We start from the raw sequence: 20262 nt of genomic DNA, 5'->3' as shown, positions 1-20262 counted from the left end.
CATACCTGGAAAACATATGTCTATATGAAATACTGCAACATTATAGTTTTAGAAAAAATGTTACAGAAAAAATATATGAAGGGAAATATGCTGTAATTGGATTTGATGGATGTTTCTTAAAGAATGCCAAAGGAAAATTGATTAATCACAGGAAATTAAGTTGTGATACTCCAGATGAGAGAGAGTTTTCCTATTTAGCTCTTCTGCAACTCTTCAAAACTTGGAGGACTGAAATGGAATTACTTGGAGATTTTGACTGCTATGAAGATTCTTTCAAAGCATGTAAGGACATTGCTACCAGTGAGGCCCGCCCGGACCACGCATCATCGCAGGGTGCGCACACGCTGAGTGCTTCAGGTGCCACTAACTCAATGCACCCCAAGTCATCGCCACGTGGACTTATTCAGGCAGAATTCAATGAAAGCCGCAACACATGGTGCCACTAACCCTGTTCAACACAAGCCGGTGACACGTGGCGTCACTAACCCTGTTCAACACAAGCCGACCGATCCCACATGTGGAACTGTGTCCTGAGTTCTGAATGGCAGTGACCCCAAGTCCGTGGCAATGACCACAGCACCAGACTCCCTCTGATCAGTTAGGCATATTTCCATTTGCAAGGCCGGTGACACGTGGTGCCACTAACCCTATACAATACAAGCTGATTCCACATGTGGAACTGTGTCCTGAGTCCTGAATGGCAGTGACCCCAAGTCCGTGGCAGCGACCACAGCAGCATACTCCCTTTGATCAGTTAGGCATATTTCCATATGCAAGGCCGGTGACACGTGGTGCCACTATCCCTGTTCAACACAAGCCGATCCCACATGTGGTACTGTGTCCAGAGTCCTGTAAGGCAGGGACCCCAAGTCCGTGGCAGCGACCACAGCAGCATACTCCCTTTGGTCAGTTAGTCTTATTTCCATATGCAAGGCTGGCGACACGTGGTGCCACTAATCTTGTTCAACACAAGCCGATCCCACATGTGGAACTGTGTCCTGAGTCCTGAATGGCAGTGACCCAAAGTCTGTGGCAGCGACCACAGCACCAGACTCCCTTTGATCAGTTAGGCATATTTCCATATGCAAGGCCGGCGACACGTGGTGCCACTAACCCTGTTCAACACAAGCCGATCCCACATGTGGAACTGTGTCCTGAGTCCTGAATGGCAGTGACCCCAAGTCCGTGGCAGTGACCACAGCAGCATACTCCCTTTGATCAGTTAGGCATATTTCCATATGCAAGGCCCGCGACACGTGCTGCCACGGAACCTAAACTACGCAGGCCGGTGGAGCCACCGACGTCTGCATGTGGCTGTGGGCCCTTGCTCACCACTACCTCTGGCCTACACTGCCGTCAGCAGGAGTCAAACTTCAGATACAGTCGCGATTGCAGATGACGTAGTAGGCAAGAGACATAGCTCCCACTGCGGCCAATCCGCACCAAGCAGCATCACAGGCTCATGCACTTCGACAGTGTATTCTATACATATTTCACCTTTTCATGATACTCCTACACTGCGGTCAGTAGGGCTCACAATTAAAGTTAAATCTTGATTCATTAATGACACTAGTCCACTAGGCAAGTAACTATCACAGGCCTAAAACCTACATAATATCCTTTTAGTATCCTTGCTTCAAGAACTTTTTTTATATCAGTTATAGCTTTAGTACAATCAACAAATTAATCTTCAAGTGCAAACAAACACTCAATAACAGTCTACACTGCAGGCAACAGAGCTCGCAATTGTAATTTTTGAAACGTGGTGCAACTAACCCTGTTCAACAGAAGCCGCGACACGTGGTGCCACTAACCCTGTCCAACACAAGCCGATCCCACATGTGCAACTGTGTCCTGAGTCCTGAATGGCAGTGACCCCAACTCCGTGGCAGCGACCACAGCAGCATACTCCCTTTGATCAGTTAGGCATATTTCCATATGCAAGGCCAGCGACACGTGGTGTCACTATCCCTGTTCAACACAAGCTGATCCCACATGTGGAAATGTGTCCTGAGTCCTGAATGGCAGTGAACCCAAGTACGTGGCAGCGACCACAGCAGCGTACTCCCTTTGATCAGTTATGCATATTTCCATATGCAAGGCCGGCGACACGTGGTGCCACTAACCCTGTACAACACAAGGCGTGACATGTGGTGCCACTAACCCTGTTCAACACAAGCCGATCCCACATGTGGAACTGTGTCCTGAGTCCTGAATGGCAGTGACCCCAACTCCGTGGCAGTGACCACAGCAGCATTCTCCCTTTGATCAGTTAGGCATATTTCCATATTCAAGGCCGGTGACACGTGATGTCACTAAACCTGTTCAACACAAGCCGATCCCACATGTGGAACTGTGTCCTGAGTCCTGAATGGCAGTGACCCCAAGTCCGTGGCAGTGACCACAGCAGCATACTCTCTTTGATCAGTTAGGCATATTTCTATATGTAAGGCCGGCGACACGTGGTGCCACTAACCCTGTTCAACACATCCCGATCCCACATGTGGAACTGTGTCCTGAGTCCTGAATGGCAGTGACCCCAAGTCCGTGGCAGCGACCACAGCAGCATACTCCCTTTGATCAGTTAGGCATATTTCCATATGCAAGGCCGGAGACATGTGGTGCCACTAACCCTGTTCAACAAAAGCTGATCCCACACGTGGAACTGTGTCCTGAGTCCTGAATGGCAGTGACCCCAAGTCCGTGGCAGTGACCACAGCAGCATACTCCCTTTGATCAGTTAGGCATATTTCCATATGCAAGGCTGGCGACACGTGGTGCCACTAACCCTGTTCAACACAAGCTGATCCCACATGTGGAACTGTGTTCTGATTCCTAAATGGCAGTGACCCCAAGTCTGTGGCAGTGACCACAGCAGCATACTCCCTTTGATCAGTTAGGCATATTTCCATAGGCAAGGCCGGTGACACGTGGTGCCACGGAACCTAAACTACGCAGGCCGCTGGGGCCACCAACCTTTGCATGTGGCTGTGGGCCCTTGCTCACCGCTACTTCTGGCCTACACTGCTGTCAGCAGGACTCACAATTCAGATACAGTCGCAATTGCAGTTGACGCAGTAGGCAAGAGACATAGCTCCCACTGCGGCCCATCCGCACCAAGCAGCATCACAGGCTCATGTACTTCGACAGTGTATTCTATACATATTTCATCTTTTCATGATACGCCTACACTGCGGTCAGTAGGGCTCACAATTAAAGTGAAATCTTGATTCATTAATTACACTAGTCCACTAGGCAAGTACGTATCACAGGCCTAAAACCTACATAATATCCTTTTTGTATCCTTGCTTTAAGAACTTTTTTTATATCAGTTATAGCTTTAATAAAATCAACAAATTCATCTTAAAGTGCAAACAAACACTCAATAACAGTCTACACTGCGGGCAACAGAGCTCGCAATTTGAATTTTTGACACGTGGTGCCTCTAACCTTGTTCAACACAAGCCACAACACGTGGTGCCATTAACCCTTTTCAACACAAGCCGGTCCCACATGTGCAACTGTGTCCTGAGTCCTGAATGGCAGTGACCCCAACTTCGTAGCAGTTACCACAGCACCAGACTCCCTTTGATCAGTCAGGCATATTTCCATATGCAAGGCCGGCGACACGTGGTGCCACTAACTCTGTACAACACAAGGCGCGACACGTGGTGCCACTAACCCTGTTCAATACAAGCCGATCCCACATGTGGAACTGTGTCCTGAGTCCTAAATGACAGTAACCCCAACTTCATGGCAGCAACCACAGCACCAGACTCCCTTCAGCTTTATTTGTTGCTGTTTTGTTTAAATAAAATGTTTTATATGTAAATCTATACATGACTAAGATTCTTGTTTGTACAACCGCACAGGGACAATTTTGGGCCCAAGAAGGTTGTTGGGGGTATGTTGGTAATGTGGTAAGAGGGTGCATTACCTGCTGATGTGGGGAGAGGCAGCGTGAAAGGGGTATCTCTCACAGAAAGAACTCCGGTATTTTTTCAGAAATGCTTTGGACAGATGCCACCTGACGGACTGAATCACAAAATGGCTTTTCAATGCTTATGTAGTGTGACTTATGAACAGTTCGCACCCAGGCTTGCAGAGGGACAACTGCGGCTCGTCCCGTCGACTCACAGACGCAGTACTATGAGCCGTCCGCTCAGCAACAGGAACAGCAGCATAGTAGCTTGCAGAGGTACAGGCACAGCAGCGTACTAGCTCGCAAAGGTAGAGAGCTGTGAGCCGACAGACTGGCTTCTAACGCTATAGCTGCAAAGTGGTGATGTTAGGGAGAGGAAGCATGAAAGGGTTATCTCACACAGACAGAGCTCCGGTATATTAAATTGCCCCCGGGACCTTTCTTTTATATTTTCACTCAATGCAAGAAAGTGCGCTTTCTGGACCATGACCTTTCTCCCTACCAAATTTTGAGTAATTCCGTTCTGCAGTTTGACCTGTAGCCTTGTTTAAAGTTTCCTATGGAAAATCCATTGAGAAAACATGTTTTCACCCCCCCACATAGCTACCTGACGCAGGCGTACTCGCTGTTGGTGTGCAGGTCAGTGCTCTAGTTGTCAACATGTCACGGCCACAAAAATAATGTATCGACAACGTCACATCCTTTATTGCCGGTGGTGACTGGATGGCGGACGCTCCACGGGTCTGAATCATAAAGAGTCCATGAAGAGTTGCGCAGAGGGTTAGTCACACCCTAAGTTGTATGGCCATCAGCGGCCAACCACCACGTGGCACTGACTTACATTGCACAGGGTTGGCGGCACTAAAAGCTGATGTGGTCTCCGCCATTGATGACTCAGGACTCAGTGACATGTGTGAAATCCGCTGGGACGAGGAGAAGCTGATGTGGTCTCCGCCATTAATGACTCAGGACTCAGCGACATCTGTGAGATCTGCCGGGCCGCGGATCTTTGAAGGGCACATGGAGTGCCCACTGGTAGACACTCCGGTGGCAGCAGGTAATTATTTGGTCATGGATGCACAGGGGCGGCATTATGTCTCTCTCTCTCTCTCTCTCTCTCTCTCTCTCTCTCTCTCACTTCCCTTTCTTCACTCTGTCTCTCACTCCCTTCCTTCCTTTCCTTCTATTTCTCCATCTCCCTTTCTCACTCCCTTTCTTTCCTTCCCTCTTTTTTCTCTCCGGCTTTTTTTCCTTCTCTGTGTCTTGCTCCTTTGATATGCGCATTACACACGTCCTTATTTTGTGCTTGAGTTTTCCAGGCTGTGTCGTCGACACTCATGGTCCCGACAGGAGTCTTCCACCTTGCTGTTTTGTCTTCATTTTGTTAAATTTACTTTATCCTTTATATATATGTTTACGAAAAAATAAAGTTTGAAAAAATAAAAATTTCAATAAAGTTTTGGGTTGTTACTTAAGTGCTGTGTGACTATTTCTCGTTCTTATTACTGTTATTTGGTGGTGTCCACCATGGTGTTAAATTTTGGGGCATTTATCGCGGGAATACTGCAGATGTCTACAGTATGCACCAGCTTCTGAATAGTGTGTTAGATTTATCTCAACTGTAGTTGCATTAAAGTGCTGATAATGAGAAGCAGAGTGGGCGTTCCCGTGCAAAAATACACAAGGTGCACCTTTGCGATTTATTCTAAATAGTAAAATCCTCTATTGAATTGCACTATGGTAGTGGGTGCATTTATAGTGTACACACAAAATCAATGAAGAAATCTCATTATATTTATATTGATTGGGAATAGTGGGTCAGGTGCTGGATCTTGACGGGATACACTGCCCAGTTCATTTGTTTTCTGTACACGAAAAAACCACATCACAACTTTCACAACGAAAGGCAAAAACTGCTATGCTAAACAAATTCCGGCTATAAGCCGCGTTAGCACCAGAGATTTTACACCTGCTTTCTGCTGGTGTTAAGCAGGACTACTACCTGCAGTATGAAAAGGAACACAGCCAAGAGCCACACCTGAACACCCACATGTGCCATAGAGTCAATGAGCATGATACACGGATACCCATGAGGGCCATAACACTATATCACGACAACACCAGGACCGCCAACGCCCTCCCGAATCCGCATCTCAGCAAGTATGTCCGTGTGGTCATTGTGTTAGCATGATAGGCACGGGCCCTGCAACATCACAGTGTGCTGTCTTCAGCAGAAGTTACCATGTCACCTCAGCGTTGGCAGTGAGCCTGGAGATGTAGCTATGCACGCATCCTCCTGCATGCACAAGCGGCAAAGGAAACAGGGTGTCTCACACATGTCCGTGTGCAAGAAGTGCGGTAGGTGTGTCTCTGTGTTCTGGTGTGGCCGCCACAAGGGCTGCAGCAGTCGATGTTGTAAAGTGGCATGCACCACCTCCAAACGGCAGTGTCACGGTGTGATTGGAATGCCACAGGACATGCACGAATAGGCATTACAAAGGTGTGCCGTAGGAGTGCATGGGATACAAAAGCGCAGCACACAAAAGTGTGGGGGCTCGTGGGAGGGCGGAGCAGCTGTTTGGCAACATAACACACAGTGAACCCGTCCATGTGCAACGTGCTGGGCATCTCATCCATGATGACCTGGATCGCAGACATCCCTCAACACCCACGACCGGCCTTTGTACTCATCCTGTGTGAATGCACCTGGAGAAGTTACTGTAAGAATGAAAGGTTCTTTGCCTGAGCTATCTTGCGCTAACACATCTGTTGCTCCGAGAAGGAACTTGCAAGTGGCCAGTCCCCCCTGACAGATATGTTAATATTTGCATCCGTCTCCCACACTACCCACTTCCCGATTTGAGAACAATGAGTGGACATCCCACACTCAAAAGTCCTTCATCGTAGTTAGCGTGCGTTAAAAAGAAAATTCACATGCACTCCCACCACAACCCTGCCCTGCACCCATTGCACACAGACCCGGATTATTGCACCAAGCTGTGCCATTTTATCTACAAAACTGGCACATAGTGAGGATGGGGGAGGAGTGCTCTTGGGGGTGCAGTGGGATCCATTTAATTGTGGTGTTATTGGGGTGTGAACACCGTTAATGCAGTATGACATTTTCTGCGGACTGTAGACTCATGTTCCCTTGTTTTGTGGACACCGGGGTGATGGGGCGACAGGCACTCTGCGTGTTTTCAGGGTGGGTGGTTGGGGGCCCACTTAGCAGGGAGGCAGGGAGGGGGGGATGGGTTTGGGGGGGATGGTTGGGGATGGGTGTTTGTTTTTGGTTAGCTCATGGTTGTTCGCACTTCAATGCATGGATGAGTGGTCGGCGGGGCGGATGTGGTGGGGGGATGGTTTTGTTAGCTCATGGGGCCTGGTGCAGCACGGGGTGATCATTCACAACTGCGAATCTGGACGTGGAATGTAAATGGGCTGGGCAACAAGATTAAGAGAACACTGGTACTACAATTTGTGAAGCGCCACTCTCCGGACGTGGTGCTCCTCCAGGAGACGCACCTTCGGGGCAATAGATACAAGGCCCTAGACCGGTTCGGCTACAAATTGGTGGCTCACTCGGGGTTCACGTCGGGTTCCAGGGGGGTGGGGATCCTTATCCGAGCCGCACTGCCCCTGATCATCAATAGGGTATGGACGGAGGACTCGGGGTGGATGGTGTCGGTTGCAGGTAAATGGGAAGGGAGGCTCCTGGTCCTTTGCTCTTGTTATGTTCCGCCGGGCCTTCAGGCCCCGACATTTCCAAAGTTGGGGGCTCATTTGCTGGACCTCCCTCAGGGCTTCCTTGTGCTCGGCAGTGACACCAACGCGGTCATGGACGCTGACTGGGATCTTTCTGGGATGCGGGGGGGCAGTAGAGGGGAAATGGGTTTGCGGGGCTTTACGGCGGCGATGGGCCTTGGAGACGTATGGCGCTCGCTTCATCCCTCCCTACGGCAATATACGTTCTACTCTGCCAGACATGGGTCATTCTCTAGACTGGATCATATCTTTGCTAGGGAGGATCATTTGGGAGAATTTGTGGACTCCTGTATCATGGCCCGGGGAATCTCAGACCACTCCCCTGTGGAGGTGGTCCTCATGGGGGCCACAACCGCTAGGGCGACCTTTCCCAGGCTTGACCCGTGGCGCCTTCGGGATGACTCCACAAGACATAAGCTGGGGGAATGCTCTCGGCAGTACTTTGCAGACAATCAGGGCTCGGTAGATTCTCAGATTACCGTGTGGGAAGCGTACAAAACGGTCATCAGGGGCCAGGCCCAGGCGCTGATTGGGGCCCAAAAGAAGGAGGAGTCGCGACGGATTCAGCAACTGGAACGGGAAATAGAGGAATTGGAGCGCAGGGCAGGCGGGACCCCTTCGACGGATCGAACCCACGCCCTGGTGCTCAAGCAGTAGGAACTCCGGTCGTTAGCCGAGGGCGAGGCACGGGCCTATTCCCTGGCTACGCAGCGCAGGATCTATGACGCAGGGGATAAGAGTATGAAATTGCTGGCATGGCTTGAGCGCCGAGACCGCGAGAGATCTTGGGTGGCGAGGGTGAGGGATGCTTCTGGGTCCTTGGTGGACACAGGTGTGGATATAGCGCAAGCATTTGGATCCTATTATGAAGGGGTCTATTCACCGGTCTGCACCAGGTCGGAATGGGACTGTGAGGAGTTCTTGAGAGACTTTGCGCTCCCGACTCTCTCGCGGGATCAAGCCAGCCATCTGGATTCCGTCCTGACGGGAGTGGAAATCGGGGAAGCCCTTAACTCCCTGCAGGCAGGGAAGGCTCCCGGGCCTAATGGGATCCCGGTGGAACTATACAGGAGTCACGCTAGTGTGATTATTGACCCGTTGCGGAGCATGCTCCTGGAGGCACGAGAGGTGGGTAGGCTCCCACCGGATCAGAGAGAAGCCACGATAGTAGTCATACATAAGGCAGGGAAACGTGCAGACCTATGTTCTTCATACCAGCCAATCTCACTGTTAAACATGGAGGCCAAAGTATTGGCTAAGGTCTTGGCGACGAGATTATTATCGGTTTTGCCGGACCTTATCCATATAGACCAGTCAGGTTTCATGCCCCATCGGAGCACCTGGCATAATCTGAGAAGGATGTATGGAGTCCTGTACATGACGGAGGCGGTGGGAGATACTCAAGCGGCCCTGATGTCCCTAGATGCATCAATGGCCTTTGATAGTATCGGGTGACCCTACCTCTTTATGGTCCTCCAGAAGTTGGGCTTTGGCCCGACTTTTTGTAGCTGGGTGAGGTTACTGTATGAGCAGCCAGTTGCGAGGGTGAGGGTGAACGGGGCTATGTCCCGAACGTTTCACCTGCGGAGGGGGACCAGACAGGGGTGTCCTTTGTCCCCACTGCTTTTTGCCCTCGCTCTCGAGCCGTTGGCGCATTGGATCAGGCGGGATAGGTCGTTTTGGGGCTTGGCGCTCAATGACGACTGGGAAGAGCGTATATCCTTGTATGCGGACGATATTGTCCTCTATATGGCCCGCCCGTACCACTCGATCGCCCAGGCGCTTCACCTCTTTGAGTTGTTCGGGAGCTATTCTGGCTTCTCCATTAATTGGTCCAAGTCTCTCATTTACCCCCTCTCTGGCCCGCCGCCGAGAATCCCGACGGGATGCCCGGCATTGATGGAAACTAAAGGCTTCCGGTATTTGGGGATTTATGTCACCAGAGATAGCGCGGAATTCCTAGCGGAAAACATTGAACCACACTTGGTGAGGCTTGCCTCTGATGAGGCCCACTGGCGGTCCCTGCCTCTCACTATTGCCGGGCGGGCTGCACTATTCAAAATGCTGGCCTTGCCGCGGCTCCTGTACGTCCTGCAGAATACGCCGTATCCAATCCCGAGTGGAGTGTTCAGGCGCATATCTCGATTGATCCGCACGCTGCTGTGGGACGGTGGCAGCCCGAGGATAGCGATGCGTAAACTCACACGAGGAGTGTATGAGGGGGGGGTTGGCCCTCCCGGATGTCCAATTATATTATTGGGCTTCCCAACTGCAGGTGGTAAATGATTGGGTATACGCGCCGAGTTCGGAACCTGCCTATCGGGTCGACAGGTATGCAATGCCGGGAGGCTCTTGCGAGCCACTCCTATATTCATGCCGTTGGCGTGGAGCCCTGCCTTCGCATACGAGGGTGGTGCTGCAGTGCTGGCGGGAGGCGAATCGCTTCCTGGGGTGGGCTGGTGCACTGACTGGGAGGACCCCTTTGTGGGTGGGGGATTATCTGCCAGAGGTTAAGGGACTTACGGGCTTCAAGGGCTGGAGGTTGATCGGAATAGAATACCTGGGGGATGTCTGGAAAAGAGAGGCCCCCAGATCCTTTGAGTACCTCCAACGAGGATTCCGAATGCACGAGTCCCAGCGGTTTCATTATCTTCGCCTTCGACATGCCCTGCGGTCCCAGGTGAGCCCGGACGTTTCTATCCCGGAGTATTCTCCTATGGAGGACAGGCTTTTGTTGGATCCCATCTTAGGTAGGCCCACGGCTACCATTTATCGTAAACTCATAAACAATATGCCTGATCCGTTGGAGTCCCTGCGGGAGAGGTGGGAGGTAGACTTAGGCCGCCTCGAGAACGATGACTGGCAGGATGCTTTACAAAGCCCGCGCGAGGTGGCTATGCAGGTAAGATTCTGCCTCGTGCAGCTAAAGATCCTACATCGGGTGTATTACCCGCGTACCCACCTTTTCGCATGGGGTAGGAGCTTGTCCCCGTTATGCGCGCGGGGATGCCAGGAGGAAGGGTCCTTCTATCATATCCTTTGGGCATGCCCGAACATTGTACCCTTTTGGACGAAGGTGGCTCGGACGATGTCGATTGTGGTGGGTTCGCAGGTCCCGGTGGATCCCAAGTGGCTTCTTCTCATGATTAAAGGCCCCACTGACTGGTCCAGGTACCATGAAATTTGGCTTGCGTTGGCGGCTGGAATAGCGAAACGCAACATTGCCAGCTGTTGGGGGGCGCGGGAGCTGCCGCAGTGGGATCAATGGCTCAGGGACTTGGATTGGTGTCAGAGGGCGGAAGAAACCATATACAAGGCCAGGGGCTGTGCAAAAAAGTGGCATAGGGTGTGGGGTTCATGGAAGAGGTTTCGGGGTGTTCGGGGTGGGGCAGAGGGGGATCCATTCTGAGCATGTCCTTGGTTTATTATGTAGAATTGTATGGGTATCGTGCGCAGGACTTAGTCACTATGCATTCTGCCGATGGCTGTATTCTGTTTGTGACCATGAGCAAAGTTAATAAAAAGAATTTAAAAAAAAAAAAAGACTGGCACATAGTAAGCCAGGGCAGCTACCAGCAGAGCCACTGAAGCATAGCAGGGCATCCCGAACACATGGTCGACTCCATTAACGTCAACCTATACCTTGCACGTCTGCTGCATGCCCTGGGTGCACTGCCTTTGGCAGTGCTGCGGATCACTTGCCAGCACCATATACAAGTTTCGGTGTTCCAAACCAGACTTCCTCCTTCTACGTATAAAATATTGCTGACACTACTTGGACAGGTGTGGCACAGTGCCCAGAGCACATGACTTCACAACATAGGACACACAGTTTGGGCTCACGGTTTCAACCCCGAGTCCAGCAGCAGCTAAATTTAGCAGCATGACACTCTGGGCAATACCTCACTTAATTTCCATACCCCGCACTTTCAGACCGGTAGGGGTCAGTAGTTTAGCGCCTTTATCCCCGAGTCCGGCAGCAGCTCGACTTACGCCCCAGCGCCATCAGACCCATACGAGTGAGTAGTTTGCACATTACAAATACCAAATTGATTTGATATGTGCGAATTTACCTTCACACTCACTGTATAACACCCCCTAAACACCATACACAACTTAGAATGTTCGGAACAAAAGTTCCTCCGAGTAGGTATAACTAGATGCTGACACTACTTGCACAGATGTGGCACCGCAGCCAGAGCACATGACTTCACAGCATATGACACACAGTTTGGACTCACGCTTTCATCCCCGAGTCCGGCATCAGCTGAGCAGCATGAGACTCTAGACAATACCTCACATATTTTCCATACCCCAGCACTTTCAGACCAGTAGGGGTCAGTAGTTCTTCCTAGTAGGTATAAACACATGCTGACACTACTTCCACAGGTGTGGTGTAATGGAGAGGGCACATGACTTCACAGCATAAGATACAGAGTTTGGGCTCAAGCTTCAATCCCCGAGGCCAGCAGCAGCTCACCTTGCCATCATCAGACTCTAGGCAATACCTCACTTAGCACTTAGCTTGTGCTCGTAACGCCTCAGTCAATCAGATGGCAGAATTCCCATATATCGATATCTGTAAATTTCGATATTTCCCCCAAACTACTGAACGGATTTACACCAAATAAACAAAAGCGTGCTTTCCACACCAAGACCCTTCTCCCTGCCAAATTTGTGGTAATTCTGTTCACCCATTCAACCTGTAGCCTTGTCTAAAGTTTCCTATTGAAATTGCATGGAGAAAACACGTTTTGGGACCCCCCTTTTTTTCACCCTCCCTTGGCGAATCAGCCCTAAACTTTCAACATAGGAGCTGATATGAACAAAGAATTAGCTTGGAGAAATTCATGAAGATTCCTCAAACGACTCCAAAGTTATAAGCAAAACAAAAAATGCTTTTCCTATTGAAAGTTGGTCCTAACTATAACTACCTACTGGCCAGTAGGTAATATATATGCATATATATGTATATATATATATTCACTGAAAAAACCATAGGTTTCACACACGTTATAGTTAGCTGTACATTTCACTCGTAAAAAACCAATGAAATTCCACGTTATAGTTAGATCAGGTAACTATAACTTGCGCGCCCACAATAAACTGCTGATGATGTCACATAGTACATCACTCATGACATGGTCAGTGACATCACTCATGACATCAATGATGACATCTGAAATTACACATTGTGGATTGCGGTCGCGCAAGTTATAGTTACCTGATCTAACTATAGCGTGGAATTTCATTGGTTTTTTACGAGTGAAATGTACAGCTAACTATAACGTGTGTGAAACCTATGGTTTTTTCAGTGAATTTGCAAGGTTTTTTAAATGCTAAGTTATGTATTTATTTTTTATTTTTTTGTCTGGTTTTTCACTATGCGCACACCCTGCGCGCGGCCGCCAGTAGATAATATATATATATATATATATATATATATATATATATATATATATATTATTTATTTATTATTAATATTTTTTTCCTACTGAAAAAACATAGGTTTCAGGCACGTTATAGTTAGGAATTAGCATTTAAAAAACCATAGAAATTCACTGAAAAAAACAGGTTTCAGGGGCGTTAGAGTTAGCTGGACATTTCCCTCATACAAAACCATTGAAATTTCCCCGTTATAGTTAGTTCAGCTAACTATAACTCACGCCCCCGCAATGCACTGCTGATGACATCACATATTAATATCACTCATGACATGATCAGTGACATCACTGATGACATCATTGATGACATCTCAAATGACATCACTGATGACATCATCCAGTGTATGTGAGTTTCTGTAAATTTTAAATATGTTTATTATATATAGGGAAAGGCATATTGAAGAATGAGTGGGTGTATAAGTGTGTGAATGGATGATTTTGTAGGTGCTTGACTGACTCTATAAGTGAGTGATTAAACGTATCTTACTGAATGCATGGGTTAGTGACTAAACTGTGTGAATGTCTGCATCGGTCTGTCTGCTGGTGTATAAGCGGCTGCATGGGTTTGCAAATAGCTACATGATTGTCTATATGGGTTATAAATTGGTTGTCTGAGTATCTGTATGGGTGCCTGAGTGTTTGTGTGGGTGGGGTGTGTGTGACTCTGTGCATAGATATGCGAGTGGGTAATTCACTGGGTGCATGGTTTCAAGAGTGCACATGTGATGGACTGTATGGGTGGGTGAGTGTGTGTATGGTTGTGTTAGTGAGTGAATGTATATTTCAGTGGTACATGTGTGAGTAGCTACATATGTGAAAGGCAGTATATATGTGTGTTGGAGTACATGAATGGCTATAAGTGAGAGTGTGCGATTGTGAGAGTGGCTGTATGGATGAGTGTGTGCTTGTATCATTGATTGTAAAGAGCGTAAAAATGTGCTAGTATTTGTATGAGTAAGTGAGCTGGTGTGTGTATAACTGTATAGGTGAGTAAATGGCAGTGTGATTAATTATTTACATGACTGAGTAGGTGTGTGAGTACCTCTATGGATGAGTGGCGGTGTGTGAGTGTCTATATAGGTGTATGAGTGCATATGATAGTCCTGTACTGAGTGACCATAAGTATGAGTGACTATACGGGTGAGTGAGTGGATGGATGTGTAGACCTAAGAATCAGTGAGTGGGTATGTACCTATTGGTGTTGCAGTGTCTATGGTTTTGAGAATGGCAGTCTGTAGTTTAGAGTGGGTGTATCAAAGGTTATATTAGGGTGTGAAGAAGATGCATCAAATTATCACTTCGATGATGTCATCAGTGATGTCATCAGTGATGTCATTTGAGATGTCATCAGTGATGTCATCAGTGATGTCACTGACCATGTCATGAGTGAAGTAATATGTGACATCGTCAGCAGTGCATTGCGGGGGCGCGAGTTATAGTTAGCTTAATTAACTCTTACAGGGGAATTTCAATGGTTTGTACGAGAGAAATGTCCAGATAACTATAACGTCCCATACTTCTTTGCTGCCTGCGTGTTCGCTGGTGCTGCTGCTGCCTTCTCAGCTGTTTCACCGGGGGCCGGGCTTGGTTCCGCCCCCGCACGACGTTCAACTGCACGCCAGGAGGCGCATATAGCGGGACTCGGCGCTGCTTCTGAGGGGTCCCATACTTCTTTGCTGCCGGCGTGTTCGCTGGTGCTGCTGCTGCCTTCTCAGCTGTTTCACCGGGGGCCGGGCTTGGCTCCGCCCCCCCACGACGTTCAACTGCGTGCCAGGAGGCGCATATAGCGGGACTCGGCGCTGCTTCTGAGGGGTCCCATACTTCTTTGCTGCCGGCGTGTTCGCTGGTGCTGCCGCTGCCTTCTCAGCTGTTTCACCGGGGGCCGGGCTTGGCTCCGCCCCCCACGACGTTCAAATGCGCGCCAGGAGGCGCATATAGCGGGACTCGGCGCTGCTTCTGAGGGGTCCCATACTTCTTTGCTGCCGGCGTGTTCGCTGGTGCTGCCGCTGCCTTCTCAGCTGTTTCACCGGGGGCCGGGCTTGGCTCCGCCCCCCCACGACGTTCAACTGCGCGCCAGGAGGCGCATATAGCGGGACTCGGCGCTGCTTCTGAGGGGTCCCATACTTCTTTGCTGCCGGCGTGTTCGCTGGTGCTGCCGCTGCCTTCTCAGCTGTTTCACCGGGGGCCGGGCTTGGCTCCGCCCCCCCACGACGTTCAACTGCGCGCCAGGAGGCGCATATAGCGAGACTCTGCCCCTCCTCCCACGAGGATGCGCGCGGGCCGCGCCGGGCTGAGCCCGGGCAGAGGGTGGGCCGTCTGTGGCCGTCCGGGGCTGGTCGTGGCTGGGCTGGGGCACCCCTCTGAGCACTGAGCGCCGGTAAGTGGTTATATCTTGCACAATGAGTAAATACGTGAGTTCTACATCTACCTCTGCCCCAACTGCCCCTGTATGTGGAAGTTTCGACATGCTCACCTCCTCATTTGAGAATATGTTGGAGGACGCTGTAAACAGGGTCAACAAAGAAATTGAGAACACCGAGAGGAGACTTTCCATGGGTTATATACCATCACATCAACTATTGCCTGAGGGCCCATGTGAGAACGGGACTGTGACCCCTGTTCCACTATTCCCTACTGTAATAATCAATTAACCAGTACACCCTGAAATTATACTTGAGGCTTCTACGATCCCTGATGCTGTAATTACCATTCCAGACTCTCAGCAAAGCCTTAACGTCATGAGTAATAGTATCTCTGCAATAACATCAGAAAAGATTGCGGGGGAAAAAAGGAAGTGGGGTCCTGGTAAATCTACTATTAGTAAGAGGAAACAGCCCCCTTGGAATAAACTTCAACCGACGCCAATGAGCATGTGGTCACAAGGCGCTGAGGATCCTGGTAGGGCACCTATTGACTGCATTGTGCATCCAGCAATCAGCACCCCCGATCTTATAACAGCGGAAACGGCTCGTATCTCCACACTTACACAAACTGAGTCTGCACCAAGGGAAGGTTTACATGTAAGTCCGAATGGAAACCTAATTGATACCATAGTGGACTCTACCTTCAATCGACTGAAGGATCTAATGGCAAACCAGTTTAATATCATTTTCAAAAGACTTGATAGACTGGAAAGCATTATAAAAAATGAGGAAACAAAGAGAAAAGGGACTATGACTATAGAACAAACCAGAGGCGACAAGTTATTAAAAGATCTGGACGCTCTCCACAAAAAAATTACAGAGGGTATTAGTAACAGTGTCTCGTCTGGACTAACTAGTGTGTGTAAAGGATGTACTGGGGGGGTTAATTTAAATCCTTTACCAACTAATCCCATACATAGCTCAGTGCCTAGTATGGTGTCATCGCAAAAGGCACATACCTTGAACAACCCCTCTGGCAATTTGGTACCCCCCCCTATTGCACCAACTGCAACACCCATGCCAGGTCCTGCAAAACCAGCCTTTGAGTCAACTAATAGACTTATCGTCACTCCTCAGGTTAACAAATGTACGGAAGTTACTCTTCAGTTGCCCCCAGAAGCCTGTCCCCATGTAATAATACTAGCTGGTGTACCCCCCCTTAGACATAATCAGACAGAGTCCTGGGATGAGCTAAAAAATAAATGCATGGACTGGCTATGTAAACATAAGGGTGTTGGGTGGGAGATTGCAAATGACATCCTAATGGTTCGCAGGGTGGCCTGGGTGGGACCCTCCACCAAACACATAACGGGCGATTGTATAGTCGTATCCTTAAGGTTTCCCTCACTGGCAAAATGGTTGCTGAATGCCCCATTTGATCCGTTCACTAGTCCCACAAATATCATACTCGTACCACTAGGCTTCTTTTACAGACCTCGAGTAAGGTCATACAATAATACCAATCCGGCACCCCAGTTATTTAATAGGTTTAGTACCTTATCTGACTTGGAGAACCAGGATTGACCAATACATAGTCCCATTACCATTGAAATACCACAATCGAGCCCCCCGCATGATAATCCTGACATAGTTGAACGTAGCCTTACTGATAATCTTCAGGGATCACGGCAGGTAGAATCAGCATTAGCCCCCCCTTCCGTGACCACTGTTCTTAAATCCTACGAACAAAACCTGAACATACTCAGCTGGAACATCGCAGGCCTAAAAGTTAAACTGACCTCAAATGAATGGGTTAACATGGTCAGTCGTTTTGACATTTTGATGTTCCAAGAAACCTGGTGCACTAGTGGTCTATTGCTTGATGGATTTGCATGCTACAATAAGTTAGCACCCACCCCTGATCTCGGCAGACCAAGCGGGGGCTTATCTATATGGATAAAAATCACCGAAGGCAATAGTATAAAACCCATAGAGACTAATAACGATAATATCCAGGCTTTGATTTACACGCATGGAATCACAGTTTGTTTAATACATTTTTACAATAACGATTTTATTTCACTGCCTAACAAAAATTTTATTAGGTTATTCGAATTTATCGACATTCTAGTACATGAAGAAAAATACGGCAAATTAGACGGTATTTGTCTGGTGGGAGACTTTAACGCCCATCTGCATAACAGTATAGATATACCTGTTACGAATAGTGTTGGGAAAACCCCCTGTAGATGAGGTGATGAACTGCACAATTACTTATCCATCCACGACTTAGTCGATGTAATGGTAAAAGTCGGTCACGACCCAGTCAACCCCCCACTGCCTACCTATAGAGGCCGTGGCTGTTCATCCACTATTGATTACATTTTCATTTCTGCTTCCCTCGAAAAAATTTTAGTGAAGGCCGAAGTTTTGGGTACGAGCTATAGTGATCATAACCCCATTCTCACTATTATTAGATTTTTAAATAAATTCAGGAAACGCAAAGAAATAGGGGCAAAAGATCTGACACTATCCACTGACAAGCTGAAAGTGATATGGAGAGGGATAGATAATAATGCTTTATTGGTCCGTATCATAAAATCCCACCGCCCACTTATAGAGACGTGACTGTCTAGCACTTGTCCTGGAACTGATATCATCCAGGCTTTTACTATGCTGTGTGCCGGAATAAAATTAGAAACCTCGAAACCAGTCACGATCCAGGGCAAGAACCCCAGATGGTTTGACGGCACTTGCTCTAGGGCAAATAGGTCCTTACGCGATGCTTTAAAAGCTGAACCTAGGGACACGGTACTAGTGAAGCTTTTGAGAGTGCGCTATAAGAACACAATCAAAATACGCGCGGAGGCGGTGCTTAAGGAACGGTGGGATTCCCTTGCCTGCGCTGCAGCTCTCAAAGACGTAACAGGGTTTTGGAGAGAGGTGAAAGCATTTAGATCCATAGGTTCAAACGTCGCCCCCATAGGTTGCAACATACTGAGCAACGTATGGGAGGAGCACTTCTCAAAAATGTATTTAGCTGACACATCAAGCACTGACAGTCTCCCCTCACCCTCCAACTTTACCATATTACTGTCCGAAGTTGAAGATGCCATACATGAAAGCACAGGGAATAAAGCCCCAGGCCCAGATGGCTTGTCAATTGATCTTATTAAATCTGAACCCGATCTTTGGTCCCCTCTTTTATGTAACGTTTTTAACAATCTGATTAATACCCCCATCCCAGAAACCTGGACTACAAGTATAATTGTATCCATTTTTAAGAAAGGGGATAGATCCAACCATTGTTGTTATCGCCCAATATCCTTGATCGATAACACCCTGAAGATCTTGGGCCGGGTCGTTTTTAACAAAATCAGGAACTGGGCAGAAGAGGAACAAATTTTAAACTGCTGCCAATTGGGCTTTAGGAGCCACGTCGGCACAGTTGAACAGTGTTTAAATCTAAACCTTATATTGGGGAAATATACAGTAGCAAAAAAAGTACCCTTATATTTGGGTTTTATGGACCTAACTTCAGCGTTCGACTTTGTTAACCGTTCACGTCTATGGGAGATCCTTTTAAATTATGGGTTGGACGATGCACTCGTACACTTTTTAGCTTATTTGCACAGAAATCTGAAAGCACGAGTGAGGATCAACAATGAAGGGGAGGTCTCCAGGGACATTCTAATTGGCAGAGGGGTCAGACAAGGGTGTGTCTTAGCCCCTCTGCTTTTTATCCTTTATATTAATGAATTGAATAATTCCCTGACTGAATTAACTAGTGACGTACCAAAAATTAACGGGCAACTGTACCCTGCACTTTTATATGCAGACGACGCGGTCCTTATGGGTCGCACACCTACAACATTACGTATTTTAATCTCCGGTTTTGTATCTTTTATGGAAGAGTTGGGATTACGTACTAATTTTAACAAATCATTTATAATGTCATGTGGACCTAAAAAATACCGCACAAAGAATATAAGGATCGGAACCGATCTCTTAAAAAGCACGAGCACTTTTCCTTATCTTGGCCTAGTCTTCTCTGACACGGGCTCATGGAAATCGCATGTAGCCAGAGGCAGAAACAAACTAGGCATGGCAATCAATTCTATAATCAGCCTGCGACAACCTAAAAAGGCAGACGTAGTAACCCCACTACTGCAGATCTACAGAACTCAGTGTCTGCCGACTGCGACCTATGGCTCTGAAGTTTGGGGGTTTGTGGACTCCAGTGGGATACAATCTGAAGAAAACAGATTTTGTAGAAGGTTACTTGGGGCACAAATTTCATCACCCACCTTCTTATGCCACAAAGAATTGAATCTACACTATGTAGAAGATTTTATTAAATCTCGTCCTGCATTATTCTGGCTGAAGATTTGGCGCAATCCTGCTGCCATCTTAACCCAACAAATTATAACAGATTGCCTGAGATGCGATAGGGGCAAATATATACCCTGGCTGAACGCTGTTTATAAAAGTCTAGCCAGTATACATCTAGAACATAGCTTTTCTTTCCCCTCTGCCGCTGAAAATATAATCATAAGATCAGCAAGGGATGCATTATATGATTTATATCGTACTGATAGAGCAAAGGCTGAGTTTAGTAAGCCATCCATTACTAGATATATGTCCATCCTGAGGACAGTAGGCACCAACTATTTAAAACCACAGGAGTATCTGAGAAAAAACATTGGGAGATGGAATAGGTGTTTGCTCTTTCGCCTTAGGGATAATAGTGTAAAATATCTGCTATGTT

Source organism: Triturus cristatus, chromosome 3_1 (genome assembly GCF_964204655.1).
Source record: "Triturus cristatus chromosome 3_1, aTriCri1.1, whole genome shotgun sequence".
NCBI lineage: Eukaryota > Metazoa > Chordata > Amphibia > Caudata > Salamandridae > Triturus > Triturus cristatus.
This window is presented reverse-complemented; position numbering follows the sequence as displayed.